Here is a 10,493-nt window from a genome sequence, read left to right as displayed (position 1 = left end):
GGGACGCGGCCCGGTCCGGCCTGCCGGGAGAGCCGTGTGAGCGCAGCGTGGATGGGTGTCCATACACAGCACGGAGGTGTTCCTAGACAAACACTTTTACACGGATTATGTATGTCAGTGCGCGGGCAAAACATGCATGCCTGCGTATATAACAAACACACGTCTGTAGATGCCTAGGAATGTATGTGTATGTGTACATAAACATCTAGGTGCACATAAAAATCGTGTATGTGCACCTCTGCAGCTATGGCTGTATGTAGGTATGCGTAGATATACATACATATGTATGCATAAAGCCACATACATACTGTGCATAGGTGTATGTACCTCAATATCACAGAATCACAGAATCGTTAGGGTTGGAAGGGACCTCTGGAGATCAGCCAGTCCAACCCCCTGCCAAGGCAGGGTCACCTAGAACAGGTTACACAGGAACTCATCCAGGTGGGTTTTGAATGTCTCCAGAGAGGGAGACTCCACCAGGCAGCCTGTTCCAGCCTGTTCTGCCCATTGTCTCCTCATCCTGTCACCGGCCACCACCAAAAAGAGTCTGGCACTGTCCTCTTGGCACCTGCCTTTGAGATATTTAATATGCATTAATGAGATTCCCTCCCATTAAACAGGCCCAGCTCCTGCAGTCTCTGACATTCTAAACCCTTAATCATCTTTTGGCACTCCACTGGACTGATAAGTACTCACACATACAATATATATAGCCCTGTGGCAGGGGGGTTGGAACTAGATGATCTTTAAGCTCCCTTCCAACCCAATTCATTCTATGAATGGCCTGCTGGGGGGATAGAATGGGGAGAAGAAAACCTTGAAGCCAGCCATGCAAGCACACTGCCAAAATACCCGTGTGATAACAACAGACCATATATCCAAAGCACAGCACCACAGTGGATGCTGAGAAGAAAGCTAACTCCATCCCAGCCAGACCCAGTACAGACAAATGTATCTACACACCTACAAATGAATACAATGTGTAGATACACACATACATACATGTATACACAAAACATGTGTTTGTGCGGTACATAGCAAGTGCTTGAGGCAGAGGCAGTACAGACGAGGCAACTTTTCTTTGCAACATGAACAAGAGAGTCACATTTGCTTTCAGGTCTCATGCTCGGGGCTGGAGGTGGAATTTCCCCCCAGGTGTAGCGGCCCAGTGGGCCCCAAGTTCATCCTCAAATCTTGCACATACCAGTGTGCACACCACTGGATGAGTGCAATGCCTCGCTGTAAGTGGTTCGGTTAGTCAATACACAATTTATTCAAGCTTTTTCATGTCAGAAAGAGGAAAGAGTAATGGCACATTAATTAAATTTAAAAACCATGTCCCTAAAAAGCAATCAAGTAAGCTCAAAAGGCACAGTGAATGCAGGGACAACAGCTGGCAAGCTACACCAGTTTTCCACTGATTTGATTTTTATCCCTTCAGTTTAAGCTGTCAGACAGAGGGAACTCCACTGAGAATCATGATGAGATCAAGATTATTATTTTTTTACACTGTGATCTCAGACAAGTCACTCTTACCAGTGAAATTAGGATTATACTATGTTACCTGACAAGTAGCTTCAGGATGATAACCACATTGTCAGTGTGTGTACAAAGGTACAGTGTAAAGAGACCCAGTATCAACTGTGGGATATACTTTGAGAAGGTCTGGGGAACAGGCACCAAAATAATCCTGCAAAGGACACTGTGAAGTCTTTGGTTTCATTCTAGTAGCACAGCTAATGAGACTTCTTAATACATCTGCTGCATTCGCATTTTAAAAAGTCAATACTCTTAAGTTCATTAATTATACCAAGACTTTCATCAAGAAAATAAGTGTCTACAGGACTTCTTTTTCCACAAATTGCAGGATGAGAAGCTTTTAGGGCCCTTTCTGGAGCAGAAGCATGTTGCTGTTAGTGTGCTTAGGGTCACAGATATTTCCCTCTGTGCTTCTTGATAAATCACTCAAGAACCAGTTGTTCTGCAGCTACAGGTAGGGAGGAGCCAGAGGAGAAGAAGAATATAGTCTTGGAAATTAGAAGAAACAAGAGCAGGTGCCATAGCCAGGTTTGTCTCTACAAATTTCAAAAGTCAGTAATAAAACTTCGTGCTCAAAGCAGCGACAGTAACAATTCCTCCTGAAAAGATTATCAGTTAAAAGTGGACAATTTTAGAGTTCAACCAAACACTATGTGCAGTAGAGATGGAGGTGAAATTTGCAGCTTTGCAGTTGCAGAAAGCCAGTTTCCCTGCTGTAACAGTACAAGGCTGTTGCTGACAAATTCACAGGCTTCGCAAATTCATGAATACTTTCAGAGAGAGCAGGAAACTACAGGTAGGATTTGTCCAGGTTTTTAGTATGCATGCAGGACCTGTATAATTGTGCAATTCTGGCTCGACAATTTAAAGACTCTTTAAAGACATTTTACAGACTATTTCAACACGTGTCCGTGTCAGCATCCACAATGAGCAAAATCTCTGCAAAGAATTTGGTGTTGAGGACCAGACAGCCACACCATACCTACTTCAGCAGTTGCTACTTCAGACTAGCTTTACTGTGGTCCCAGCAACCATACCTACTTTAGTAGTTGCTACTTCAGACTAGTTTTACTCTGGTTCCAGCAGCTAGTCCTATGTTTGTGGCTCAAGTGCATCAGAGGCACTCCCAGAGCCTTCAAGTTTAATTTCACCCAAAATAGTCACATGCTTCAAGCCTGCTGTACTGCACAAACGAAAGCACAGCAGGTGAGGACTATGTAGAGATTCTCTCTATAAAAACGTGCTTGAACCTAAATTAAAATACCACACACCCTAACACCTCTCTTCTCCTCATCTGAGTTTTGCATTCCTTTTGCAAAATTTAAATTATACAGAGCTTCTGAAAAGCCACCAGTACTAGCTCACGCTCGTAAATCTCAGCAGGAGACGTCCAACTACCTATTCACTTTTAGGTTGCAGGCTGGAAAGAAAAAACAATACATTTGCAGCTTAGCTTATTGAGAATTTAATTTTTAAAATTGTTTTAAGCATTTCAATAGTATTAACCTGTATTTCAGATAACACTAGAATCCAAAAGTTACGAACTGCCAGCAGTGTTCTTATGAAAGGAGGAATGGAGGGAGGGAGGCAGACAGGGAGGGAGGCAGAAAGAAAGGAATGCAGGCAGGAAGGAAGGAAGGAAGGAAGGAAGGACAGCCATTTTTTTATTTTCCAAAGAAAAACATAGTTTCAAGGAAGGTTTGCAGCCTGTATTAAACCACAAAAAATAATTTAGCTCATTTGTAACCTACTGAAAACTTCATGTTGCAGAACACTGTTTCATAATCAAAACAGTTGGATTTCTCTCTTAGAATCAGTATTAAATTTTCAACAGTTCTAGGAATGGAGGCTTGGTACCTGATAGACAGACAAACTCTTCCCCCTGGCGGTGTATCTGAGCCATTGACTTAGAGTGAGACAGTGAAAAGATTTCTAGGTTTGTAATATAAGGATTTTCCATGGTAGTTTGAAGAGTCATTAGAAACAACACAGTTGCTTTTAAATTTCTGTAAAGTTTGACACCCTAGTACTTTCTTCATGGGAAAGCATAGCAGCTATTTGATGAGTTTGCTATTACATTACACTGGTTATCACATTTAGGAAGTTGCCTCTTTATCCACCTATTTCCAGAAGACGGGATTTACTTAACAGGTTGCTCAAGTCTGAGCACATCCCCTCATTTTGCTAGAGTGGGCACAAAGTAGCCGGTGCTACATCCCAGAGCTGAAGAGGAAACAGCCTAGAACCACCTACGTGACTCACCAGTTGAATTTAGGGCACAGCCTGAGCACTTAGCAGTCACATTGGGTGAACAGAGAGCTTGCACCCAGAAGATATGACTGCCAGGATGGCAAAAAACATTGCTTTACGAAGCTTTGCCCATTACCCTGTGCCCAGTGGAGATGCTGGGCTGAGGAAGAGTCTGTCTGAGCTCCATTAACACAGCCACATTCACCAAGGAATTCTGCAATGACTAACCCTCCAGTCATTCTCACTCATGGCTCATCTGAAAGAGACCTTCCAGCTCAGTTAGCCTGTCTCTGCACTCAGGCCTCCTCTGACTCAGTGTCCTGCTGGCAAGTGGGCATCAGCCCCTTGGCCTGAAGGTCTCCTGCTGCCATAAACATTTTAAGGCACAGTTAAAGCTCTTTGAAGATGATACACCTAAGTGCAGGGATTTATAGCTGACAGTGCAGGATCCTAGCAGAAGCTGAGCTAGTGACCTTTTACTCACATCTGAAGTTAAAACATAAACTGTGTGATTCAAGTTTTTGTTTGCTACACTTCAGAGTCCTGAAACTACCTTGCACCTTGATGCAGAAACTAACATACACTTGATTACACTTGGTTCTTCCAAAGGAACAGTGCAATGAAAGCCTGTCTTCACACAGGAATCAATGGCCTGTCCCTTTCAAGTGGGAAATACACTTAATCTATTGGCTTTTATTATTTGACACTGAAGTTGCACAGTCAGAAATCCATTTTCTGAGGACAGATGGGTCATGCTACCTTCTTCAGCTTGTCTGTTAGTTCACAATAAAACTGAGTTTCAAAGCTGAGAGGGTTTTGGTACAAGTATTTTTATTCCTTCTTCCTCCTCAAACCTGCACATAACAAAAAATGCTGCCTTGCCTGGAGCACAAAGTTGTGGTGCCGGTCACCAGTGCTGACCAGCTCAGCTTTAAGGACTTAATAACACAAGAGCATGCAGTGATAGCACCATTTAAGCTTCCATGACTCTCCTGGAAAGCTATATAATTGATAGGTAAATAACCACTTGTGGCTTTTGGTAGGTAAATAACCACTGTTGAGGCACAGTGCAGACTAATAGTTTACATTTAAAGGAATCCTAGATGACATCTGTAGCAACTGTTTCACATATCATTGAGGGTGTTTTTGGAATATGATAAAGGAATCTTAGACTGCTCTTCTGTTTTCTTCTCCCAGCTCCATCATTTTTCTGCAGTAAAGAAGGGACATCTGGGTATATTAGTGCTGTGTCTACCCCCAGTTCCCACTATATCAGACTTTCACTACAATATGAGTCTACCTAGCAGGAAGATTAGACTTACTCATTGTACAGGGAACTCAGAACAGGGAAGATGACAGTTATCCCTGGAATGAAAGTGTCACCAAGGTGGCAAGATTTTGCTGGACAAAGAAGTCCAATTTGGCTTTTAACTTAGAAATAGAAAAAAATCACTCACAGGTAACATGGCAGACAAAAAGTTTATCGTTCATTTAAACATTTCTGGAAAAAAACCCCAGAAGCATAGAAACCCAGTTAATAAATGCACTATTGTTAGTCTGGATCCCTTAACGAGCACAATGGATACACTGTATTTGCCACGTTACAAAAAAAGTTGCAGAGAAAAATTATTTGTCCTTCAAACCTTGAGAGCTCTGGCATTTGCTGTGCAGAGAGAGTGGAGAGATTCCAGACATACCATCATCGAGTGCCTCAACTGGAAACTCCCGCAAAAGGTGCATTATTCAGTTGTGTTCAGATGAATCACTACTTAAGGCTCCTAAACAATATTAACATTACATTAACATTTCAGTCAAAGGCATTTATAAAAGTAACACACATCAAGAGCATTAATCATCCCTCTAACAAATCTGCTCAAATCTAGGATTTACCATAGACTTGATCTGCATCAAGTACTTGCCACATATGCCTGCTGAGTTACGTTTCAAAAGAGCTGTAGTTTGGCCAGAAGTGTACACTGCTATTTCATGGTTTAGCTAGGTAGTAACTGGGCCTGATAATAATTCAGAAACATTAATATTTTTTTACAGGTGAGCACCTCCTTGTACAATGTTCAGATGAGTCATTGCAACAGCCCTAGATCCTGCCAGTGTGCAAAAAGCAAAAGTAAACAGAAGAAAAAAAAGATGCAGGAATTTTCCCACGAGCCGAACAAATGTAAGAATCGGCTACTGGGCAGCACCCCACACTCATGGGATTCATCAGAAGATCCAGGACTGATGACTTGCTTCTCAGTTCAGGCTACACGAAATTCTTCCAAAGTTATGGAACTACAACAACTATCCAATAAATAGATGAAGGAGAGAATCTTACAGCAAATATCCTGCTGTGACTGACTCCTTTAGTGTGAGAAGAAAAATGCTCTAATAATGGCATTGTGGTTATTCCACAGTTTGTAAACTCAGCTCACTTTTATCCAGCTACAGGCTTCTCACTGATGCACAAGATGGTCTTACTTCATCTGTCAGAAAGGAAGGGAATGATCAGTAAATAAGACAGGGAGGGCAAGAGGATTATTACCCACACTACTCCAGAGCCCTTCCTGCAGTGTTTTCCCTGTGTCAAGAAATGACTTGGGAACCAAATGGATACCTTGCCATTAATGTGCAGATTTCAGACCCTTCTTCAAAATTCTGAATTTTGTTTCCCAAAAGCAGTTCTATTCCCAAAAGCAGTTCTACTCCCAGTGCAGCTTCTCTCCCCTGAAGCAGCTATTAAGTCTTAAGATTCTGTCAATTTGTGCTGAATACTTGGCAGAAGAACTCTTTAAAGAGCTGTCTGCTTGTAGCAATCTTCAAAAGAAGCACTGAAGACTAGAAAAAAGTGGTATTTTAACATCATGGGATGCCTGGTAACCCTTAGAAAACCAGAAGTATTGCTGAATTAGCACTTTTTCTTACCTTTTAGTTTAGAGATGAATTCTAAGACTTTTCTTTAGATACTCAGCACTGGTCAGCTGTGATTGTTATTTCAATCAGGCATGTTGGCTAATCTTGATAATAGAAATGGTTACAACATTTGGATAGAAAATAGCCTGAGGCAATAGGAAAACAATTTGTGAAATTACAAATGCAGAAAACACATGATATAGAAGAAACCATTCAATTACATAAATAAAATGTGAATGAAAAGGATTTAGAGATGGCCATAAAGTCTATCTTCCTGAAACAAGGGCAGAAATCCTGTTCCTTGGCATGCACAAACATTTGAGAAGCACAGTTGGGTTTGCTTTGAATCAAAGATGTTTCTCAGAAGAAGTTTTGAAAGCCTTTTGCCAGGACAGTTTACCATGCTGACTTACTCTGACCTCCCATTCAGTTCCTTCCCATGACTGCAGTGAAACCGGAGTGTTCTCCAAGCCTTTATCAAAGCGTAAGCTGGAGGCCATAGAGATCTGCCGACTGACTCCAGTGCTCCACAGCACAGAACTCAGATGAATTTTGGGAAGAGACCACCTATTTTTTACAGTTTTGAGGCAGTTAGAAGTGGGTTTGCTGGCAGACCATTTTGAGCACATCAAGTCATAATGGCAAATTTAAAGAGTTTTCATTATTAATAGATGTAGAAGACAAGTGCTCTCATATACTGCAGCAAGACATTGCTTTACTGAGAAATACAGTGTGAAGTAATAGCTTCCAAAAAGCCCTACTTCTGGGCAGCTCTTTCAAGCTGGTCACTTGCAACATATAGGACTTCTTGGAAAAAGCAGAAAGAAAATCTCTACATTCACACTGAGTTCTTGCTGCCAAAGTTGTTCTAGTTGTTGCCTCTGGCATTTCCTTGGTAACAGCTCTGTGTGGAGGTACAAGGATGTAAAAGAGTACCATGAGCATGCCCTGCTCCCTTCTCTGATCCCTTGAAGTGCCAAAAGTAGTCATCATTTCAAGAGTGTCACCAGTCAATGCCACACTCCTCATCCTAAAGCAGAAACATTTCTACACAACAGCTCTGGGTTTTTTGTCAACATTAGGTCTCATTTTGTTCATAAGTTCTTTGACGGATATCTGTAGTGGTGCCTGGGAGGAAGATTCTGAAGTTACACACATCTTGACGCGCACATATGGATACCTGCACATGAGGGAGGCAGCATGCTAATAACTGTCTCGGTCTGAAGCATCAACCAAGATCAGAGAGATATAAGAAATATCTGTAAGCCCAGAGTTTTTAGTAAGTAATTAAATGTCTTTTAACTAGATAACTATCTGCATTAGAAACAGAACGTTCATATACCTGACTTGGGCTACTACTGATAGCAGCCTTCCTTATGTCCTTACAGAATTCACTCACTGGTGGGGAAATCACCTGCCCTGATTTCTGCTCCTGTTTTAGCCTTTCAGACTCTAGGCCTTACCTTGTAGTCCAAATCTTCAGTCCAAGTCCAAGCAACAAGGGACTCCTCTCTCCACCCAGACATGGACCAAGAAAAGATGTGGCCAGTATTTGGCCTCTCCAGAGAAGTGCCCTTGCTGCATTCTAGGGGGAGTTCAAGAGGGAAGTGAACCTCTCATTTTTGTTCTGCTGAAGCCAAGCAGTCCTTTAAAGGTTGAACTCCATATAGTTTATTCACTTTTCAGAAATCTTAGCTTTTGCAAGCCTTTTGAGTCTTGAAACAGCTGCTCACATCTCACTCTGAGGGTGGTGTAAGGACTTTCACCTGCCTAGATGAGGAACTCACACCAGTATTGCAAATTATGGTTATTCTGCATGTGACAGATGAGGTATTATAGATAATCCATTAAAATCTCTGAAAATCAGAGTTTGATTTTTTTCCTCTACTATAGAATATTTGGCTCTACTTTATAAGAAAATTTAATTTCTGGTCAAGTGGTCTTTTGAGTTAAGCCAAACACCTTTAAGCACAGTATTTATGCACAAAAAAAAAAAAGTTTCTATTAAAATCTGATTTTCTTTGACTAGCTGAACCCTTGTGTTGTTCCATTTGAAAACTGAACAGGATTATCTTACTGAAACAAATTTTGAACCAGATAACCATAATGCATAATGCTCTTTGTTCAGCCAAGTTTCTTTATACTATTCTTCATGGTTAGTTCTAGCTTAATATGTGTGCAACTTCAATCTTAACCCCCCCAATGACAGACAAAGGATACTTTTTCTTAGAAATGGTTACACTGGGTCATCTGAGTAATCATCTGGGTATGGTCAGCTTTATAGAACAGACAAGGAAGTTCTTGTTTTACTTCTCATCTTTTTTTAATTAGTTCTCTGTTGGCTTTATCTTTAGTCTGGCTTTGTTCATCTTTCTGAACTTCACATAATTCTCCCCACTCGTGTGTCACCATAGTGCTGATGTTTAAGCAGTAGTGATCTGGAAGTGCTACTCCTGCCTCAATTTCATGCAGTTTCTCTATTCTAAAGTCAGTATAGTTCCTTTAGTCTTTCAACTATTGACTTAATCTGATTGTAAAATTATTGTTTTACAGTGTTTGAAGGACTGAATCATTTGTGTTGATAAAACATCACATTAGCAGTCTTTAAGCTTGCACACAACTGGGCTGAGAACTTCCAGCTGAGAACTTTCAGCTGAGAACTTTCACAACCTCTTTTCAAAGTTCAGTTAGGGATAGAAATAACTTAAAATGAAAGTGACCTCTACGATGAGATATAAAAGACAACATATTAAGTATTGACACGAGTGTCTTTCACAAAAAATAGAATTCAGGATTGATCTTTGACCTACACTATCAAAGCAATAACTCACAGATTTATAAAAATGGACATTTGGAGCAAAGCAAAGATTTTCATGTCAGTTCCAAGGCTAGTGGCTGCACTTGATGCAATTCTTTACTTCAGAAGACCTTCAACCTCTCCAGCTTGCTATACTTCTCTGCAAAAGGACATCCCCCTTTCTTCATCCAGAAGAATATCCTTTTCCTCCTAGTGTAAGAGTTTTTGAAGGAAGCCACACTGGCATTAGAGCTTGTTTCTCAGCTTTGTGGATGACCCTTAATGCACAAACTTCTTTCAAAAGTACCTGTGAAACTCTGGAAGCATGTTTTGCTGAAAGACCACTGGTCATTTCTTTGACCACTTGTTTACACTGGAGGCTTCAAAGCATTCTAGATAACGGACATCTAAATGGGTAAATAAATATAGAACATAAAAAGGAAGTATATAAGTTTACAGCCTGCTAAGATTTTTATCGTCTCTATATTAAGACTTCTTCTAGAACTGACTGCAAAACACCCACAATGTAAAACTTCCCCCAAAGCTTGGGTTAATGACTACATATCAATGGGTATGTCTGGCAGTAAACCTCTTTATGTCCCAATCAGGTAGAACCTGCCCAAGCCACACCTTAAAACATGAGCAGCAGATCAAACATTTACACAATACCAGAATTAAATGCTATTGTACTTAGAGCACTCATACAACAGCTCCTTACTTTGTTCCTGCATTGCATCCCCTACTTTTAATGAAGACAGATATTCCTAGCACCCACATCTGTGGATTACTTTGCTTGTCAAAAATTCCCTACCCCAGTAACTCAGAGCAATCTCCAATGAGCTGCAGAAGCGGCTTCTGACCAGCATGTGAAGGGAAAAGCTGTTTCTGTGTACTGTTGAGGACTTGGGACTAACTAGAGGCCTGCAGCTAAAGGAAAGATGTTTCCCTCTTACCTGTACTGACAATAGCAGAGTCAATGTATCCACCATTTGAAGTC

The 10,493-nt window shown here is 41.0% G+C and overlaps 1 long non-coding RNA gene across 1 annotated transcript; it reads left to right on the top strand.

Moving 5' to 3' along the window:
* Positions 1-36: 36 nt before the first annotated feature.
* On the top strand, positions 37-5,918 carry LOC113947897. Its single transcript, XR_003527916.1, has 3 exons — positions 37-109; positions 1,121-1,244; positions 5,842-5,918. It is a non-coding gene; the product is annotated as an uncharacterized LOC113947897 (long non-coding RNA).
* Positions 5,919-10,493: the final 4,575 nt, after the last annotated feature.

Source organism: Corapipo altera, unplaced genomic scaffold (genome assembly GCF_003945725.1).
Source record: "Corapipo altera isolate COAL_440 unplaced genomic scaffold, ASM394572v1 2, whole genome shotgun sequence".
In the NCBI taxonomy this organism is placed as follows: Eukaryota; Metazoa; Chordata; class Aves; order Passeriformes; family Pipridae; genus Corapipo; species Corapipo altera.
This window is presented reverse-complemented; position numbering and strand designations above follow the sequence as displayed.